General features: G+C 50.2%; 1 long non-coding RNA gene across 2 annotated transcripts; it reads left to right on the top strand.

Moving 5' to 3' along the window:
• On the top strand, positions 1-4,190 carry LOC306666932. 2 transcript variants are annotated; one of them, XR_013765429.1, is made up of 3 exons: positions 1-159; positions 342-1,735; positions 1,829-2,087. It is a non-coding gene; the product is annotated as an uncharacterized lncRNA (long non-coding RNA). The 2 variants fall into 2 exon arrangements; XR_013765428.1 differs by lacking the exon at positions 1,829-2,087 and adding an exon at positions 3,908-4,190 and having other exon boundaries at positions 1-1,735.
• The last annotated feature ends 16,290 nt before the right edge of the window (positions 4,191-20,480 follow it).

Raw genomic sequence — 20,480 nt, 5'->3', positions numbered from 1 at the left:
GTGTGGAGGCTGAGCCCTTTCTCCCTTTTCGGTTTTGGCTCTCACTTGGCTGCCCGGCATCCAGCACATGTGACTGGGGATCCAGCAGGGAGCAAGTCACCAGGGCCCAGCAGAAAGGGCCTCTTGCTTGCCAGTGTGGAGCTCAGCAGGAGAGCAGGGGTGGGAAGCTGGGCAGAAAGAATGTCCTGGGAGGGAGACCCTGCCACCAGGTCCGGATGGGGAGCCCTGGGCCAGCTGCTGTCCTGGGAGGTGCTGGCCAGCCTCCCACTCGTGGGTTGCAACGCAGTGCCACATGGCCATCAAAGGATCCCACGTGACAAGGGATGCACTATTCCTCACAGGTGGGGACACTGAGGATTGCCGACCTCAGCAACCTACGCAAGGATCTGTCCTCGGAGGCAAGAGTGGGATTCCCACGGAGAGCTCCCGACTGCAAAGCTCTCGTCCCAGGGACTTAGCTACAAGGACCTGCAAGACCCGGGCCCTCCTGAGCAGCTGTGCAGCCACTGCCACAGAGGGGTCTCTGCCTGGGACCTTTTCCTGGCTCCTCTACCATGAGACCCTGAGTCTGGTCCCAGGGCATCTTGGATGCCAGTGTGTTCACCTGGGTCCAGACGGACTCAGCCATTTGGGATCTGTGCTTCCTGAGTCCCCCTCTTCCCACACTTCCCCAGGACTGGGCTGTGGCTCCTTGGGGGCAAGGGGAGGTCCCATGCCCTGGCCAGTGGTTTGGGGGCTCATTTGGGGGGCTCACTAACACATGTGAAGGTCACACTCAGTATCTTCTAGTAACACATTTCCAACCTTAAAAGGTGTCATTAAAAAAAATAAGTGTCTACTAAGTGTCCGTGAAGCCTGGACCACAAGGGACAATGTTGTTCTAATAAATACGAATAAGCCCGTTTTCACATCAGAGAAATAACAGCTCCTCATCGGAACGTGGCACTTTTAAAGAGGTTACTTGATAAACAGCAGGTAATTGTTCGTGCACGTCGTGGTGCAGGGTGATTTTTAGAGGATGGAAGGGCCAAGTACCCTCCCCACTCAGCATTTTTCTGTAATCACCTTGACTTCCCCTCCGCCTTTAATTTTTACAGCTGGAGCTGTTTATCATCGCTCCAACTTTCACTAAAGAGGCAAAACTATCACTTAAACAAAGCCATTGAAAACTCAGCATTGTATGCGGCTTTCTTAACATAAATAAATCGTCCGAACCAAGATTGATGTTCTCTGGATGATGTCATTCATTGAAGGCTGCTTCCCCATCAGGTCAGCGTTCCCTTTGTGTGTGAGCTTTCTGCTAAGGAAGAACACCGCTCTGGAATCGCGGCTGCTCTTTTGTCTTGTCCCAAGACCTCAGAAAGGTCTCGCCCTGGGCTGAGCCGGCCTCAGTGGCGAGGACTGGCTTTCGCTGCAGCCCGCCTCCAAAGCCCTTGCCTCTGAAGGTCAGCCTGAGGTTGGCAGGCTGCGAAACCCACCCTCAGAGTTCCGGAAGCGCCCGGCAGGAGCCCAGGCCCCCAACTCCTCTGCAGGAGCTGAATCCCACGAAGGAGCGAGCGAGGAGCATCACATCTTGAAGGAATGGGCAGATGCAAGGGAGACTCGTGTGACCAGAGATGGGAATGGAGCCCTGGCATATGCTCTGCTCAGATGAACCCAGAGGACATGAGGCCGAGTGGACATGACCCGTCATCCAAGGCCACGTCTTACAGGATTCCCATCACGAAATGCCCAGGTACAGAAAACAGACTGATGTTGCTGGGGGCTGGAGGCTGGGGGCGGGCAGGGGATGTCTGCTTCCTGGGTTCCTTGTGATGGAATGTTCCAGAAGTGGCCAGCGCGCTGAGCACCACAGCCCCCATCCTTGAATAAAGGCAGAGGTTGTCACACGGAATTAGATCCCGAGGAAGCTGCTGTTTAAAGAGCACTACTCAGCATTCACATTTCAAAAGTCTTCAAAGTCTTCTAACTTTTGAACCCAGCAAACGAGCCAAGTATGCACGCGGCGCGCCGTGGCCGCTCAGTGAGGGCCCGCCATTGAAGTGAACCTGACCGAGTCCTGGAAGCTCTCCGTGCGACCCGCCCCTGCGTGCGCCTCCCACAAGGGCACCCCCGCTAGGGTCAACTGCTCCCTTCCTTTGGCTTCCAGTCCTGTTGCCTAACACAGACAGACCCCTAAGGCTGCCAGCCTAGCCGCTGAGCATTGCAGCCCCTTTGGTAGGTGAAATGTGGCCCACCCAGCACGGAACATCACTCAGCCTTAAAGGGAAGGAAGCTTCTACCCGCTGCCCTGCGACCTAACCTTGGAAAGACCTTGCTGGGTGGAGGGAGCCAGAAACAGAGGGCACGCACTGTGTGGAATTATGAAATGTCCACCACTGGCAGACCCATGTGGCAGACACAGGTTGGTGCTGTCGGTCGGTGGAAGGAAAGGCAGGCATCTTGGCGGGTGAGCCAGAGTCTGGCAGGTGAGTCTCCCCTGCACCCACTGGAGAGTTGGTGGAGCCAGTGGGAAACGGCTGACCCTGCCGAGGTGCAGTCCACAGTGTGAGCCTTGCTTGTTCAAGAGACATAGAGTGAGTGCATACCTACTCTGTGCCAGGCATGGCCACGGGCCCCAAGCAGGCAGCAGGGAGCAAACCAGACCAAAGCCTCTCCTGCCCCTTGAGCCAATGCTCATGGTGGAGGCAGCACCAGCTAAACTTATCATTGCAGGCAGCCTAGAAGAATCTAAGTGCCACTGGCACAGAGCGGCAAGAACTCGGTTTCCAGCAGGCTTCCCTGCTAGTGTTCAAGTGAGGCCTCCCTGGGCTGGTGACATTGGAGCAGAGACATAAGTGAGTGAGGAGAGAGCCAGTGCTGGTCTAAGGAGCAGCATTCAGACAGAGGGAATAGCAGTGCAAAGGCCCTGAGGTAGAAGTGGCCTCCTCAGCTGGAGCAAAGGTTGGAGAAGAAGAGTAACTCAGGGCAGAAGGGCAGTAGGGCAAATTCTACTAAGAGGAATTAGGGTTTCTTATCAGTTGATCTAAAGTGGGGAGTGTCACCCGAATTTTGTGGGTGGCCCAGCATAATCACAAGGGACCTTACATGTGATGGAGGCAGGCTGAGCAGTCCGTGTGGAAATGAAGAGACATGAAGGAGTTCCACCAGCCTGCAGGCTTTGGAGTTGGGAGCGACCGTGAGTCTCAGAACACGGGAAGTCTCTAGGAACTGGAACACAAGACAAATGTACTCTAGAGGCGACCCCTTGACTAGAGCCCAGAGACCCATCTGGACTTCGGGCCTGCAGAACTGTAAACCTAGACGTGTGTTGTGTGGAGTCACTGGATTTGTGGCCATTTGTTACAGCAGCCACAGGAAACTCATACGGAGAGGAAACAGGAACTTGGTCTGCACAGGGTCAAGGTCAGCCAGGCAAGCTTGGAAGTGGAGTCAACCCGAAATGAAAACAAGGGACAGAAATGACCAGAGAGGCGGGCGATGGCGTCCTTGCTCCCCTGCTTGCACAGGGCCGGGCTGCTCTGCATCACATCTGTGCCCACCACTGCAGACGCTGGTGGCGCTGCCTCCGGGAGGTCCTGCGGCTCTCCTCCCGCCTCCAGTGTGCATTTTCTGGGTTCACTCCCTCACGCTTTGGAGTGCGTTTTGTGCTAACTTCTGATAAAGAATGCGTGGGACCTACGTTGTCCAGGACTTGGAAATGCCTTTGTTCTCCCACCTTAGTGGAAGGGCGAGGGGCTGGGTAGAGTCCTCAACGAGCGGGGATTTCTTTTTTGTCGTTCAGTTTTCCAAGCGTTGCCCCATCGCCTTCTTGCCTCCAGGGCGTCTGTTTAAAAGTTGGGGGGAGATTCTGTTGCTTTTGGCTTCTTCCCCTTAGAATCTTGTAGACTCTTCTCTTTGTCCACAGCAGCCAGACTGTGGAACCTGCTCAGGTGTCCATCAGTGGATGAAGCGTTTTTAAAAATGAGGTATCTACCTCACTTTTTGTTTTGTTGTTTTGTTATGCTTCACAGTACTGGGGATAAACCCAGGGCCTCCAGCATGCGAGGCAAGCACCTGCCCCTGAGCCGCACTCCTAATCCCTCAAGGGTTTTATTCAGCCATAAAGAAAAATGAAATCATGTCATTTGAAGGAAAATGGATGGAACGGGAGAACATGATGTTAAGTGAAATAAACCAAACTCAGAAGGTCAAGGGTCATGTGTTTTCTTTCATATGAAGAAGTTAGAAAAGAGAGAAGAACGTGGCAGGGGGTGGATCTCATGAAAACCGAAGGGACCTGGGTAGAGAGGAGGAAAGGACAGGGGGAGGTGGGAAGGAAGGGGAGGGAAGTGCTGCAGAGCGACATTGCATGAGCCACGCCGCTGTGTCCTGTGTGCACATGAACACGTAACAGCAATCCCACCATCGCGTGCAATTATGAGGCACCAATCAAAATACGGGGGAAATCACTCATTTATCCTCTTCCGACTTGAAAAGAATCGTTTCTTTGTCCGGAGGGTTCGGTGTTTCACAAGGGTGTGACCTGGAGCTGTCAGCTCTGGGCGGTTTTCTTGAAACACTTGGTTGGCGACTTTCTTCTCCCAGGTAGTCTGCGTCCTCTCACGGACGCCTTCTGTTCTTTCTGGCCTTTCTCTTTCCACGGACACCTGCGGGCCCTGGACTGCTGGTTCCTGCCTGTTCCCAGGAAATGACTGGAGGATCCCAGGAGGGGGCCTGATGCCTGAGGCGCAGCACGGGTGATGCTGGCAGCCCTGGACGCCAGGGCCTGCAGGGCCTTGGCTGGGTCCCCCAGGAGGTTCCCAGACAGCCCGGGAGACGTCCAGGAGCCACGCTGCAGTTGAAGGCAGGCTCTCTGCTGGCAGCTCTGCGCCCAGGGAGCAAACCTCGAGACTTCTGCTGGCCTGGGAGAGGAGCAGCCACCCAGCAGGGGAGGGCGTCTGCGACTGGCTCACAGCCCCTGTGCCACAGCCTCCTGATGGGAGCCGCCCCCAGCCCTGGCCGCAGGGCTGTCCTTATGGCCGATCCTGAGTTTCGGGGAACTCTATCATGAATCCAGGAAAGCCCCACCTTCCCGCTCCTTCCAGTCCACCAGGGGAGCCCTCCCCACAATGGACCTGGAGGGGCAGCCACTCAGGCATGGAGGGAGGGGAGTTTGTCACAGCTGCAAGGTGACCTTCTCCAGGAACTGCCCCATCCCTCTCCAGCACAGTGGAATTTCCCCCTCGATCTGTGTCCCCAGGACCCATGTGGACTGCAGTCACAGCACAGAGGAGGGACAGCAGCAAGCACCCCGTGTGGAGTTACGTGATCAGAAGGGCCCTGTGTGCAGAAGCACACCCAGGCGGCTCCCTCGGCCACCTCCTCGCACCCCGAAGTTGAGCATCTCTGGAGGGGCTGGAGGGGGCAGCTGGGGCTGAATGAGTTTCCTGCCCCCTGCCTGACTGGGACACGTTTGGGGTCACTGTGATCTCCCTGCAGACTCCCCTGGGGTGTACCTTGGCTCTCTGTCTCCTCCGGGGTGAGCCTCTGGGGGCTCCGCTGTCCCTCCAGCCGGCAGGGACGTGACACTCCTGGTTCTCGGCAGGTATGGGCCAAGCAGGACAGCCTCGCCTCCCACGCCAGGGTGAGCTGACTCTGCCCCCCCCCCTGCCCCTTTTTGTGGTCTGGTGGGGGCTCCAGGATGCAAGCATTCCACCCCACCACGAGGGGCAGGGGGTCTCCAGGGTGACTGATCCATGAATGTCCCCCACATACCCCCTCAGGGTGTCGCCCAGCGGGTGGGCTTCATGCTTGTTTTGACTTCCTCATTCCAGTACCTGCTGGCTGGGTGGCTGGATAGCAGATGGATGGAATGTACCTGGGTGGTGGGTGGATAGGTGGACGTTAGGTGGAGGGTGGGTGGATGGTGTTATGGCTTGGATGTGAGGTGTCCCCCAAAAGCTGACCTGTGAGACAATGCAGGAAGGTTCAGAGGAGGAATGATTGGGTTGTAGAGTCTTAACCCAGTCAGTGAATTCTTCCCTATGGGACTCCAGGGGGTGGCTGGAGGAGGCGGGAACCTGGGCGTGGCTGTGGGGTATGCACTTTGTATATGGAGAGTGAAGTCTCTCTGCTTCCTGATCACCGTGATGTGAGCTGCTTCCCTCCTCCACCCTCTCCTGCCATGATGTTCAGCCTCTCCTTGAGCCCCCAGGAATGGAGCTGGCCTTCCATGGACTGAGACCTCTGAAACTGTGAACCCCCAAATAAACTTTTCCTCCTTAAAATTGTTCTTGTCATGTCCTTTGGTCACAGCAGTGAAAAAGCTGACTAAAACAGGTGGTGATAGATGCATGGGGGGTGTACACATTAATGAAGGACGACAGACGATGGCGGATGGACGGGTGGGTGGGTGGAGGGGTGGCTGGTTGCGACCTCATTTATTGATGGTGAGACCAAGGCCTAGTTAGGGATGGAGATCGTTCCAGCTTGCATGCGCACGGGGGACAGAGCTGGCCCAGAACCCCCAATCCTCTGTGTGGAGTACCGGCAGTGGTGGCTTTGCCGTGGCCAGCGGTCTGGCAGAGTCTGTGACCAGGGTGGAGCTCAGGGGTGGGATGGCCTCACACTCCCATTCACCTCGCTGTGGGAGGCTCCCTGCGGTCACTCTCTGGCCACATGGGAGCATGACGCCCACATCTCGGGACCGCCACACGGAACAAGTGTGAGCTCATGGAATCGGGAGAATGGTGGGCTGCTGACAACGGTGCCGGCCCCTGCTGGACACTCTGCCCATGGCCCTCTTGCTGAAGTAGCTCTCGAGGGTCCCCAGAGGCATCTGCATGTCCCCTGCTGCACTGCACCTGCTAATGCAGCAGGGTCCTGAGGACAGAGCCCCCGAGGCCCCTCCTGCAACCGGGTCTCGCCACGCTCAGGCCAGGCCAGGCCAGGAAGGGCTCAAGCCCTGGAGGCCCAGGGAGGGTGGGAAGTCCCAGGACAACTGCCTGGAGCCAGGGGGCTCCCGCCCGCCTGCTTCTCCGCCCCCTGCTGAGCTTCACAGTGACCTGGGTCACAGCCAGCGCGGCTCTCCTAGCCCAGCACTGGTTCTCCCTCGGGTGGGTCCCTGAGGCCAAGCCACTGACCTCATCCTACAGAGGGAAACTCGTGCATTTGGGAGGCCCTTCCTAGACCCCTGGGGTGGGGGCTGAGGTCACCCGAGGTGGAGGCTGACTCCAGCCAGGTGCGACGAGAAGGCCGGGGCTTCCGTGGTGTGGCCTCTGCCCAGTGTGCGTCTTTGGCGCAACAGCTGACTCTGACCCACCGCGGCTGCCTGTGGGGTGGCATTGGACTCCCTGCAAACAAGCCGTTGCAGGAACAGCTGGTCTGGGCTCCAGGGTTTTTATGGGTTTGCCTTAAAGATTTTATTCCAGAAAAAACCAAAAGCAATTAATCCAAATTACAGAGTAGTCATTTGCAATAATATTTGCTTTAAATATATGTATTTTTAAAAACCCCTTAGCTGTGGGCCTTGAGTGAGTTCGAGGTGAAGGACACCTTGAAATAATTACATTTTTTGCTCATTTTATGTTGTGAAAATGGCTTAGTCGATTTGGGGAAGAATGTAAAACAGCCAGCTGATTCCCTTACAAAGGCAGTGTTATTTTTCTCCCATTCCTGCCAACATGACCACACCGCGATCCGTCGCCCTGTTGCCTTGAAGGTGGATTTCTTCCAAAAGGCACCTCTGGTTGGGGTCCAGCTGCCCCTCAGCCAGCCCCGGGCAGCCACGGGCAGCAGAGCCTCTCCAAGACTTCCACCTGGTGGTAGCATCTGGAGGTCAGGGTGCACGATGGGGTCTGCAAACCACAGAGGAGCTGACCACCCGCCTCGGGGGGCAGGGACCTTCCCCACGGATGAGCATGGCCCAGGGAGGGCAGCCCAGCCCAGCAAGGACCTGCCTGATGAGAAGCTTAAGGTCTGGAAGCGGGATTCATTAAGAGAGGAAGCTGTGCTCAGGACACAGCGGAATCCTGCATTGCGCAGCCAGAGAGAGCCAGGCTGCTTCCGTCCCCCAGGCCCTGGGTCACCCGGGAACTCCCAGGCGTGTGGTGTGCAGACACCTTCCTTTGCTCCCTGCCCCTCACAGCCCCAGGGTTCTGGGAATCTAATCCAGGTCTCACTATGCTGCACAAGGACCTTACCGCTGAGCTGCTGCCCAGCCTGCCTCTTTATTTTCTTGACAGTGTCTTCTGAAGAACAAGCATTCATATTTCAGCAACGTCTTGCCATTTTTCCACTTACGATTCATGCTTTTGTTTTCTTCCTGTTTAAAAAAATCTTTGCCTGACTCAAGGTCACCAAAATTTTTTACTATGATTTTTCCAAAACGTTACAGATTTGTATTTAGAGCTAGTCTCAGCTGCCCAGGAGGCTGGGGCAGGAGGCCCACCCGAGTCCATGTGTTCAGGGCCAGCCTGGACAACACAGCAAGGCGCCAGCTTTAAAAAACAGAGCAAGGATCTATCTTGAGCTAGTTTTTCATATGGCACCTGAGGTCTGTGTTCACTTGTTTTAGGATCGTTTGACGCGAGTCTGGGATTTTCCCACTGAATTGCCTCCGTTCCTTCGATTTTTGTATCTATCCTTTCAACAATACCCAAGTGTCCTAATCACTATTGCTTGAACAATAAACTCAGGAACATTGTATGTCTTCCAATTTTTGCTGTCTTTTTCAAAAATTTTCAGGCAATTCTAGGTCTTTTTCATTCTAGGTCAACATGAAGACTAACCTGTCAACTTCTTTAAGAGAGCATTCTGGGGTATTTCTATTGTTTTTACATTGAATCTCTACATGATTTTAGGAGAGTTGCCATTCTAATGACACAGAACATTCTAGTCCATGAACATAGTATATCTCCCCATTTATTTAGGTATCCTTTAGTTTGTGCATTGGTGATATTTGTTATTTTTACATGTATGAAATGAGCCTTACACATTTCTTTGGTTAAATTGACCACTAAATATGTCACTTTTATTATGATTTTTTTCTTTTAAATTTTAGTTTCCAATTGTTTATGGCTAGCAGACACAAGTCCAATTAATATTTTTACATTAACCTTCTATCTTGCTAAACTCCCTTATTAGTTCTTGTAGCTTTTTGTAATTCTTTGGGGTTGGGGTTTTTTATTTTGTTTTGTTTTACATAAAAATATACATTATCTTCACCTGCTTCTTCCAGGGGGAGCATTGATAGCTTGTGTCTTTCAGGAAATGTACCCCATCTTTCAGTGGGATACTCCTGCCATTTCTCTGCCATAGTTCCGTTGTCTGTAGGGTTGGTACTAATATCTCCTTCATTTCTCACATGAGTGACTTGGTCTTCTTTCTTTCTTTCTTGATTAATCTGGCTAGAAGTTTATCAATGAACTTTTTAAGAATTAGGTTTTGGTTTTATTGATTCTTCTTATTTTTCTGTTTTCTTTTCTTTTTTTTTTTTCACTTTTACTCTTACCTTTATAATTTTGCTTACTTTGGCCTTACTTTTTCATTTTGTAGTTCTGTAATATAAAAGTATATTAAAGTGTAACATAAGAATTTAACATTACAATTTTTTTCTAAGCACTGCTTAATTGCATCCCACAAGTCTCAAAATACTATTTTCATTTTTATTCAGGTAAAAACATATTGTGATTTATTTTTTGACCCATAAGTTATTTAGGAGTGTGTTGGTTAGTTTTTAGATGAGGATTTCCAGTTATCATTCTGTTATTAATTTCTCTTTTTTTTTGATTTATTGTATGTAAATGGGGAACAACTTTCATTTCTCTGGTTGTACAAAGTAGAGTCACACCATTTGTATAATCATACACATACATAGGATAATGATGTTTGTCTCATTCCATTATCTTTGCTTCCCCCTACCTCCTCCCCAGCCCTCATTTCCCTCTACACAATCCATCCTTCCTCCATTCTTCCCTTACCCCCTCTCCCTTCACCTATCAGAGAAATCATTCAACCTTTGGATTTTGGGGATTGACTTATTTCACTTAGCATAATATTCTCCAACTCCATCTATTTACCTGCAAATCCCATAATTTTATTCTTCTTTATGGCTGACTAATATTCCATCGTGTATATGTACCACAGTTTTATTTTTTAATCCATTCATCTATTGAAGGGCATCTAAGTTGGTTCCACAATCTAGCTATGCCACACTTGGAATGATTTCCATCCTTTTACATACATTTGGGCTTGTTTTGTGGCTCAGAACACAGTCTCTCTTGGAGACAGTTCTATGTCTACTTAGGAAGACTATGTTCTGCAGTTGTTGGCACATGCACGTTCATGATCACTGTATCCTTTTAAAGAATTGACCCCTTGGTCTTTGTGATGTATCCTTCTTTACCATGGTAACAGTTCTTATTCTGAAATCCATCCTTTCTGGTGTTAGTGCAGCAAATCCAACTTCTTAAAGATGAGTGTTTACGTGGTATATCTTCTTTCATCCCTTTACTTTCAACCTGTCTGTGTTTTTGTAGTTAAAATGCATTTCTTGTACACAGCATATAGTTGCACCTTGATTTTTTTTTTTAACCAATTTGACAATTTCTGCCTTTTAATTATGATGTTTGGGCTCTGGACATTTACATTGGTTATAGGTATGATTGAATCATGGACTTATTAGCTATATACGTTCCCGTTAGTGGTTTCTGTACAGTCACTCTATTTCTGTACAAGGTAGTAACTGTGCAGAATGACATGCCTTCAAACGATAGGCTGTTTCCCATCCAGGGGGAAGACCTTTCAAGAGCGTGCTCCTCTCTCCTCTCTGTCCTTCCTCCTATGTTATGACTTTTTAGTACACTGTTATATCTTTCCCTTGAGAGGTTAATTCTGTTTTGACTTTTTAAAAATTAATTGAAGTGCTTCTCATTTACCCACCTCTTTGTCATTTCCAGTTTTCTTCATTTCTCTGTGCAGGTTCATATATTCACCTGCTATAATTTTCCTTCTGCATGAAGAATGTTATTTAGTATTTATTATAGTTGTTGTTCTACTGACCATAAATTCTCTCACCTGTTCTTTCTCTGAAAAGTTTATTTGTCTTTATTTTTGAGAGATAGTTTTTGTTAGGTTCGGAGATCTAGGTTGAGAGTTTTCCTCTTTCATACCTGAGTGTCTCCTCTGTCCTCTGGCTTGCGTGTCCCAAATGAGGACTCTACTTATCTTCGTTTATTTGTATACAACATATGCAGCGTGATTTTCTACTTTTTTCCTGCTTAGGGTTCATCGAGATCCTTGGATCTATTATTATCTATTATTTTATAGTTTCATCAAATTCAGAACCATTTCGCCAAGTGCGTCTCCAGAGACTTCACTGTTGGTTCTTGGCTTTCCCGCAGGGCCCCTGAGCTGTGCCGGATTGCTTTGTATGTCCTGATTCCTGCTGTTCTGTTCGTTTTTTCCAGTTTTCTCCTTGCATATCATTTTGGATAATTTCTATTGCCATCTTAAAGCTCATTGGTATTTTTTATTTTCTTCAGTGTCTATTTTGCTGTTAACGCCATTCCATGTATTTTCATTTCAGATAAGGTGATTTTTTTTTATCTTAAGAAGTTCACTTGCAGGGCGTAGTGGAAGTTCCTGTAGCCACAATGTGCTGTGGGTAAGGGAGACGGATTCATAAACCGCGGAGCCAGGTTCTGCCTACCTGAGGCCGCTGCTGTGGAAGCCCCTGGGTGGAGGCGAAACCGTCAACCAAGGGTTTGGGGGATAAGAAAGAAGGAGAATACTTCAAACTCAGCATCATCAGACAGGATGCAGTGAGACTTACTGGAAAGTGCAAATGGGAACACGATCTCAAGAAACTCAAAGATCTTCAACATGTCGGCTTAGGATCAGACTTCCTCAACAGGACTCCCATAGCACAAGAAATAAAAGCAAGAATCAACAACTGGGACAGATTCAAACTAAATAGCTTTCTCTCAGCAAAGGAAACTATCAGCAATGTGAAGAGAGAGCCTACAGAGTGGGAGAATATCTTTGCCACTCATACTTCAGATAGAGCACCAATTTCCAGAATCTATAAAGAACTCAAAACACTCTACACCAAGAATACAAATAACCCAATCAACAAATGGGCTAAGGATATGAACAGTCACTTCACAGAAGAAGATCTACAAGCAATCAACAAACATATGAAAAAATGTTCACCATCTTTAGTAATAAGAGAAATGCAAATCAAAACTACCCTAAGATTCCATCTCACCCCAATTAGAATGGCGATTATCAAGAATACAAGCAGCCATAGGTGTCGGAGAGGATGTGGGGAAAAAGGTACACTCATACATTGCTGGTGGGGCTGCAAATTAGTGCAGCCACTCTGGAAAGCAGTGTGGAGATTCCTTAGAAAATTTGGAATGGAACCACCATTTGACTCAGCTATCCCACTCCTCGGAATATACCCAAAGGACTTAAAATCAGCATATGACAGAGATACAGCCACATCAATGTTCATAGCTGCTCAATTCACAATAGCCAGATTGTGGAACCAACCTAGATGTCCTTCAATTGATGAATGGATAAAGTAACTGTGGTTTATATATACAATGGAATATTACTCAGTTATAAAGAATAATGAAATTATGGCATTTGCAGGCAAATGAATGAAATTGGAGAATATCATGCTAAGTGAGATAAGCCAATCTCAAAAATCCAAAGGATGAATGATCTCGCTGATAAGTGGATGATGACAGATAATGGGGGTAGGAGGGGGGCAAAAATGGAGGAAGGAGGGACTGTATAGAGGGAAAAGAGGGGTGGGGGATAGGGGGGAGGAAAAAAATAACAGAATGAATCAAACACCATTACCCTATGTAAATGTATGGTTACACAAATGGTGTGCTGTTACTCCATGTGCAAACAGAGAAACAAGATGTATCCCATTTGTTTACAATAAAAATAAGTTAAGAAAAGAAAAAAAAAAGAAAAAGAAACTCAAAGATTCACACTGTCAAAGACAGAGTTCCAATGAATTCACTCTGGGTTCTCGAGAACTGCTCATAATCATACTCTAAAAGAAGTGGGAATGAAGGAAGAAGATGTGATTGAAGTTTATCAGGAACAAATGGGGTCATTCAATGGTTTAGATATTTTTAATTTTTTAAATTTTTCCTCTATCCTTTTTTATTTTTAAAATCAGTTCCTCTGTGACGTGGTGTTCAAATGGGATTGAAAACTGGCATCCATCTCTTTAAAACGTCTGGCGATTTGAATTCTAGCACTCGTTACTCACGATCGCTTGTTTTCATTGTGTGATTTTTTGGTGCTCAAACCTCCCTTCCTGTCGCCCTCTCCTTTTAAAGAATCACATGGGTGCACAGAGAGCACCCATTCCAGGACTGTGCATTTTCAGGCTTTTGAGATGAGACCGACCAAGGAGAGTTTGTATGATGACTTCAGTTGGCCCTGAAGTTCCACCATGTGACTGCTTCACCCTGCACTGTGACTTTCCGTGGGAGATGGAAGTTTCTCAGAGAACTGAACTGTGGGAAAATGACCTTTCCTTACCTCGATGCTTCTTTTAAAATCTGGACCAGAAGAGGAGGGATATCAGCTTCGCAGTCCAGACAAGAGACATGGTGAGAGTAACGACTAACTCCAAAGTCGGCTTCACCGAAGAGAAAACATTTGAAGATGGAAAAAAAAATCTTGTCCAAAGATCCCAGAAAGCTCCTCATTTTCATAGCAGATAAGTCATTCCTGCAGGGTGCACATCAGAACAGTGCTCCTTTGATCCTTTGTACTTTTGTCCTGGTTTAAAACCCACAGTTTGAAATGGACATTGTCTGTACTAGTTTCATTAAAATGAACAATATTTGTCAAAAAAAAAATTTTTAAAAAGGTCATTTGGGGTCTTCTAGAATATCTTCTGTTTTTCTCCTCAAGGGACTTCTGTTTTCCTCCGGCTTTTTGACGGTATGGACTAGACTTGTGAGAGCTGCTGTGCCACCTTTCCTTGTAGTCTGTCATCCGTTCGCTGGTGTCATTGCTGGTCTGTGTCTGGCATGGTTTTCCTCTTGGCTGTGACGCGGGGACTCCTGCTTCCTGTGTGTGATTCCGGTCTCATGACTTCGCACTTGCCCTCGGCGGGGAGCACGCTGAGGCTGAGGCGCCTTCCTCAGCTGCTGCGAAGGCTGCCTCCTCGGACGGGCTCGTGCTTGGGGAATCAACACTAGCCCAGTATCACTGACTCGTCGCCATCTGACTCCACTCACTGTGCAGCTCCGCGGGGCTCTGGACCCGCTCTCCTCGCCTCCCGCGAGCTCCGGGCTCCCACCAGGCAGCTCTCCCTGCTCCGCGGCCCAGAGGCTCTCCAGGTCCAGAGCTGGGCCCGGGCAGGTTCTGGATCCCGAGTCCCAGGCCTGCCCGCCGGCCCACACTCTAGTGTCGTTTTGAAGGACGCCCAGAAGATCCAGGTGACCCCCTCCACCAGGATCACTCCGCCTCGGCTCTGCTTGACTGCTCCACAGGAGGAGCAGAGGCCGTCAAGACCTCACCCGTTTCCCAGGGAAGCATGGCAGGAAACAAAAGTTGATGGAGCACCAGCTAAGAGGTGCGTTTCCACCAGCGACCCACGATCCATCAGGTCATCAGTACACACCTGAGGCAGGTGCCCCTCACTCCATCCTCCACACCTGAGGCAGGTGCCCCTCACTCCATCCTCCACACCTGAGGCAGGTGCCCCTCACTCCATCCTCCACACCTGAGGCAGGTACCCCCGCACTCCATCCTCCACACCTGAGGCAGGTTCCACATTCACTGCATCCTCCACACCTGAGGCAGGTGCCCCTCACTCCATCCTCCACACCTGAGGCAGGTTCCACATTCACTGCATCCTCCACACCTGAGGCAGGTGCTGCCATACTGGACACACACCTGAAGCAGGTATGTCCTACCCACTCCCCAGCTGAAGTTCCCCCCCACCCTGCAGTGTTCACACAGACCTCAGAGTTACTAGTGCAAATGTCTCATGGAGCTTCCCTCCAGGGAAACTTGCCCACCCATTTCTGCAATCAGGTCAGACCCTCCAATTCTGGTGGAAGAAGGAGCACGTGGAGGTGCCCTGGATCCTGCACTCAGAGCCCCAGACCCCCTGCTTCCTGGGGTCAGGTGCTGGCTTCCACTGCCGGTCTGGCTTCTGGAGATATCCCCTGGGTCTTCTGGTCCCCGGGGAACCCCCAGCTCTATCTTTATCTGACAGGTAAGGACATTAAGGAAGACTTTGAGATGAAAAATCCCCAGAAATTTCTGGAAAAAATACAAAGTGGTAAATCTGGCCCAAGAGGAAATAGAAAACACAAGTGTGTAAGAAACGGAAGTGGAGAACCTCACCCTTCTGCAGAGAGCCCCACGCCACACAGTCTGCAGGTGAGCTGGCGAAGGCACGGATCTGCCGGCCTCCGGCAGGGCTTCCCGTGGCATCACGGAACGGGAAAAGCCCAGTTTCACCTTAAAAGACGGGGGTCATATCGGTTTCAAATCCAGATAAGGGCTAGAAAAAAAAGAAAGAGAAGGAAAAAAGTATAGGCCCATTTTTTTATGGACATTGATAGGAAAGTCTTGAACAAGCGTTGGGGTTTTTGTTGTTAGTTGTGGCGCTGGGTGCTCTACCACAGAGCCACATACCAGCCCTTTTTATTTTCTGTTTTGAGACAGAGTCTCGCTAAGTAGCAAGGCTGGCCTCAGATTTTTAATCCTCTGACCTTTGGCTCCCACGTCCCTGGGATGACAGGTGCCACCATTCCTGGCCAACAGCTCAGATTTAAAAACTCCAAACGGTGGCAGGAACGTAGGGTAACCAGCACTTTCCCTGGTGTTGGTAGGGTATTTTGGAAAAGATTTGGTGTTTTATTATAAATCTAAACATTCAACTACCCCATGACCCAGCAATACCATTCCAAGATGTTTACACAAGAGAAATAAAAATGTTATGTCCAGAAAATGGCAAGAATGTTCATAACAGTTTTATTCATAATATTTTTTAAAAATGGAAACAGTCCACTTGTCAATCAATAGAAAATGGATTATCAAACTGTGGTCTATTCACGCAATGGCATGTTCCGTGGACTTGAGGTTTACATCTTCCCCAGATTCATATGTTGGTACCTAATGCCCAACCTGATAGATTAAAAGGTAGGAAGTGGTTAAATCATGAGCTGCACCTCATGAGAGGTCAGTGCCCTTACAAGAAAGGCCCTAGCAAGCTCCTTGACCCCTTCCGCCACGAGAGGTCAGGTTGAGAGGGCCATCTTGGAAGCAGGAAGCAGCCCTCATGAGACGCCCAGTCTGCCAGCGCTTGATCTTAGACTCCCCAGACTCCACAACTGTGAGCAGGAAATCTCTGTTGTTCACCAGTGGCCCGTCTGAGGTGATTTCTTATTGCGGCATGAGCCAATCAAGACCGCATACAATGAAAGTATCTGACTGCTGACCCTCAGGAAGACATGGCTGAATCTCAAGATCTTTATGTCGATGGACAGAAGTCAGACACAAAAAGGTACAGGCCATGTATGTAATCCAAACCACATGAAGTTCTAGAACAGACAGACTAGTTTAGAGTGGGGAGATAATAGAGCCGAGCTTACCCCGGGAAGGTGGGGGCTGGGAGGGCTGGGGGCAGCTTCTGGAGTGAACGTCCTCATCTTGACTGGGGCGGAACCCAGGGTGTGCACCTCGCCAAAGCTCTTCGCACAGCCACTGAAGACCTGGACTTCTCACAGTATATAAATTTTACCTCAAACAAAATGGTGCAGAAATATTGAAATGTAGTTAGTGAAATATTTAGGGAAAATGAGTTTATTACAATTCACCTCTATATGCCTTTAAAAAAGGATGACTTGACAGACAGATGGAGGCAATGAATGGATGGAGGTGATGGATGGAGGGATGGAGGTAATGGATGGAGGGAGGTGAAGGATGGAGGAAGGTGATGGATGGAGAGATGAAAGTGATGGATGGATGGAGGTGAGGGATGAAGGAAGGTGATGGACAGAGGGATGGAAGTGATGGGTGGATGGAGGTGAGGGATGGAGGGATGGAGGAGATGGATGAATGGAGGTGAGGGATGGAGGGATGGAGGTGATGGATGGATGGAGGTGAAGGATGGAGGAAGGTGATGGATGGAGAGATGAAAGTGATGGATGGATGGAGGTGATGGACAGAGGGATGGAAATGATGGATAGAGGTGAGGGATGGAGGGATGGAGGAGATGGATGAATGGAGGTGATGGGTGGATGGGTGGATATGCATATGCAGTATGGCATGGTTAGTGAAATGTTAATGTAAATGAGAGAAATACTAGTCAATTTTATTAGCAATCAATTTATTTAGACAGTGGGATTATGTGTGGGTATTCACTGTAAAATTCTTCAAGTTTTTCTTTATGTTTGAATTTTTTATAAGAAAGCATTGGGGAAAGATGCGTCATGATCGAATGTGGTTTATTCTAGGAGTGCTGAGATGTTTCAAATTCAAAAAATTGAAGAATCCACACTAGCAAACTAAGAAAAAATTAAATTGGCACAGAAAAATAATTCGATAAAGCTTAGTGCTTACTATCTTTCTAGAAGTTCTCAAAAAACTAGGATAAGAAACTTCCTTACCCTGAGAAGCGTGATCTTCAACAAACCCAGGTCAGGCTTGTCACTCACTCGAGTCTGGAAGCTTCTCTTGGAGATCAGGAGGGGGGCTCCACTGCCCCACAGCTGTCCAGCAAAGCGGGATAGCAGCGCCCCAGCCGGATGCACAGCAGGACAGAAGCCGCCTGGAGGGAAAGGGGGAATCAGCCTCTCCCTTGTGGCGAGGAAGTGTGGTCACCCTTACAAACATCCCAGGTGAGTAACAGACCAACCGCAGCAGCTCGGTCATCCTGGGAGGGGTCAGTGTGATTCTGCAGGAAAGATCAACTTCCAAAACGTGAGCACTCCTCTACCTCAGTCATCAGACAGAGCAGGTGCTGCATACTGTACACAAAAAGCAGGTGTTTCCTCACCCATTCCCCTTGGGGAGGGTCCGGCGGTGTTCATGTCGCAACACAACTAAAATGATAAGAATCCATCCATCAGAGAACTCGCGAAGCCTTACGTGAGCACGCTTATCTCTGTCAGAGAACGCGAAACAAGATGGACGGAAGGAAAGACACCACCTGGGTAACATTTAAAATAGTGCAGTTCTTCACCGAACAGTCAACTCACTTCCAATCACAATCCCATCGGCGCTTTAGGGGTGGTGATTAGCTTATTTCTGCATTTGCCTGCTGACAAAGCTGACCCACAGATGAGACCTTTTGAAGAGAAGAGCAAAGCTGAGGCTCAGCCTAAGCACTAGACTCCCAAGAAGCTGCAGAGCAGAGAACAGAGTTCAGAAAGAAGTGGAGGTTTTGCCCCTAGAAAAAGAAGAGCCGGAGGTGGTTCCGTGTCTGTTTGGAAGACAGACTTGCTCTTAAAAAAACAGCAAATCAATTCTCTCCACCGATGAACTTTGGATGAAGTCTAGGCGTGAAGGATAAACCACAATGGTTTTGTGAGGAAAGAAAGTGTGGGGGTCATCCCTGCAATCCTGGAGCAGGCCAGAGCTTCCCGAGGAGGACCCGGCTTGTCCCTGGCGCTATCCCTGTCTTGGAGGTCAACGGCCTGGCAAGGTCAAAATAGAGATGTCGTCCGCTCACCAGGACTCTGCAGACTTACAGGGGACATGTCCACAGAAACTACTCATGACAACTCAGAAGATAAGGGACCCCTGAAACAACCAGAGCAGGGTCACCCCAGTGGCCAACACTCACACGAGGCCGCCAACCTGGACAGCAACCAGAGACGTGCACATGTGAGAGATGATTTTCCACCTCACACCCCACCAAAATTGAAAAAAAAATTGACTGCAAAAAATTGAAAGTCAAATAATAATGGTGAGCTGGGGAAGCGGGTCCCTCCTTCTCCAGGCATTGCAGAGGACCCTGCAGAGCTGGGTGGAGCTCACCCAGCCTCCTGTCACCACCCGCCCCCAAGTCAGGCAAGCATGCCAGAGGGCCTGGCCCAGACGCCCCTGCGCAGGTGGGGCACAGGGCTCTGCCTGGGTGGGCAGAGTGTGGCGCACACACCCCAGGGCCCCACACAGCAGTGAGAAGCAAGGCCTGGGGGCCAGCACTGCCAGGTGGACAGGTCTGAAGAACTCCTGGCCCAGGGAACAGCACTGGCAATGGTGTGAAGCCAGAGCACGGGGGCAAGTCAGACACACGCAGACACAACGTGTGCACACAACACACAAGTGCACCTGCAAAACACACACCCAGAGCATGCATGTGCACCCAAACACAGAGAACATGAATGAACACACATACTGTCCACACACAGCATACAATCACACCCACACACGCACCCACTGCCAACAGCAATCACCCCAGTCCTTCCAGTACTCCTGGGATCCAGGGACAAATAACTTTACACCCTGGAGTCAGGTGCAGGAAGCACCAAGCTCCCCAGGGTACCAGGCGACACCATGTGAACTGCCACCCCTTGGCAGTGGCCAGAAGCACCTTTCTCAACGCCCCTCCCACCATGCAAGCGGAAGGAACCACAAAACATCACAGAGCAAGAAGGGGCAAGACAGCCACAGGCCACATAGGCCCTGGGAGAGGTGGACTCACTTTCCAGGGCTCCTCTGCCAGGGAGGACCTGGGTGGGGGTCACAGGATGGACTTGCCAAAGCACTTGACTATCGCGTGGGTGACCGCTAACTCCTCCTGAGCAACTTGGTGTCCTCCACCTGGTGTGGCTGTCCATGGGGTCCGGCTGAATAGAGAGCAGCCTGCCCAGGGGGCCAGTCCCTGCAGACGGAGCCCCGAAGCAGTGCTACTCCCTGGCAGCTGAGTTGGAGGGACCAGCGGCTCGGCAGCACGGTGCCCTCCAGGCTGGCAGCATGCAACACTGGCCGGTTCCCAGGGTCCAGCCGGTCCCAGCGGCATCTCAGCAGGACAGTTCGGGTCAGAGCTGTGGGAGGGGACTTTGCCTGCACTCTGTACTCTGTCCTGCTCCGACTGCCCGCTCTGGTCCCTGGCAGACTCCAGCCCCTGCTGAGTGGCGGGCAGCTTCCACAGTGGGGAGGCTGCCCCTCGCCTTGTCCACAGTGGGCCCGTGCTCGCCTCCCCTGCCTGACCAGGTTGCTGGCCTGAGCCCAGTTCCCGCACAGCAGGACTGTGCAGAGATCACAGCTGGAGCCGACTATGAACCAAGGCTGGCCACTGCTCTGCCGTGATGGCTGGACCCTCTTGGTTGCCTGGAGTAGGGGACAGGCTCTCAGGAGCCAGGTCACTGCCAGGACACAAGGACAGGACTCACTGAAGTATAGGCCAAGGCAGAGGAGCTGTGTGGAGACTTGGCCAGGCTTCCGGCGTGGTGGACCCCAGACTGTCCCCAGGCTGAGGCCCTTAGCAAATGCACTGT

Source organism: Sciurus vulgaris, assembly GCF_902686455.1.
Source record: "Sciurus vulgaris genome assembly, chromosome: 1".
NCBI classification, from domain to species: Eukaryota; Metazoa; Chordata; class Mammalia; order Rodentia; family Sciuridae; genus Sciurus; species Sciurus vulgaris.
The sequence above is the reverse complement of the archived record's forward strand: the minus strand, read 5'-3'. Positions and strand labels throughout refer to the sequence as shown.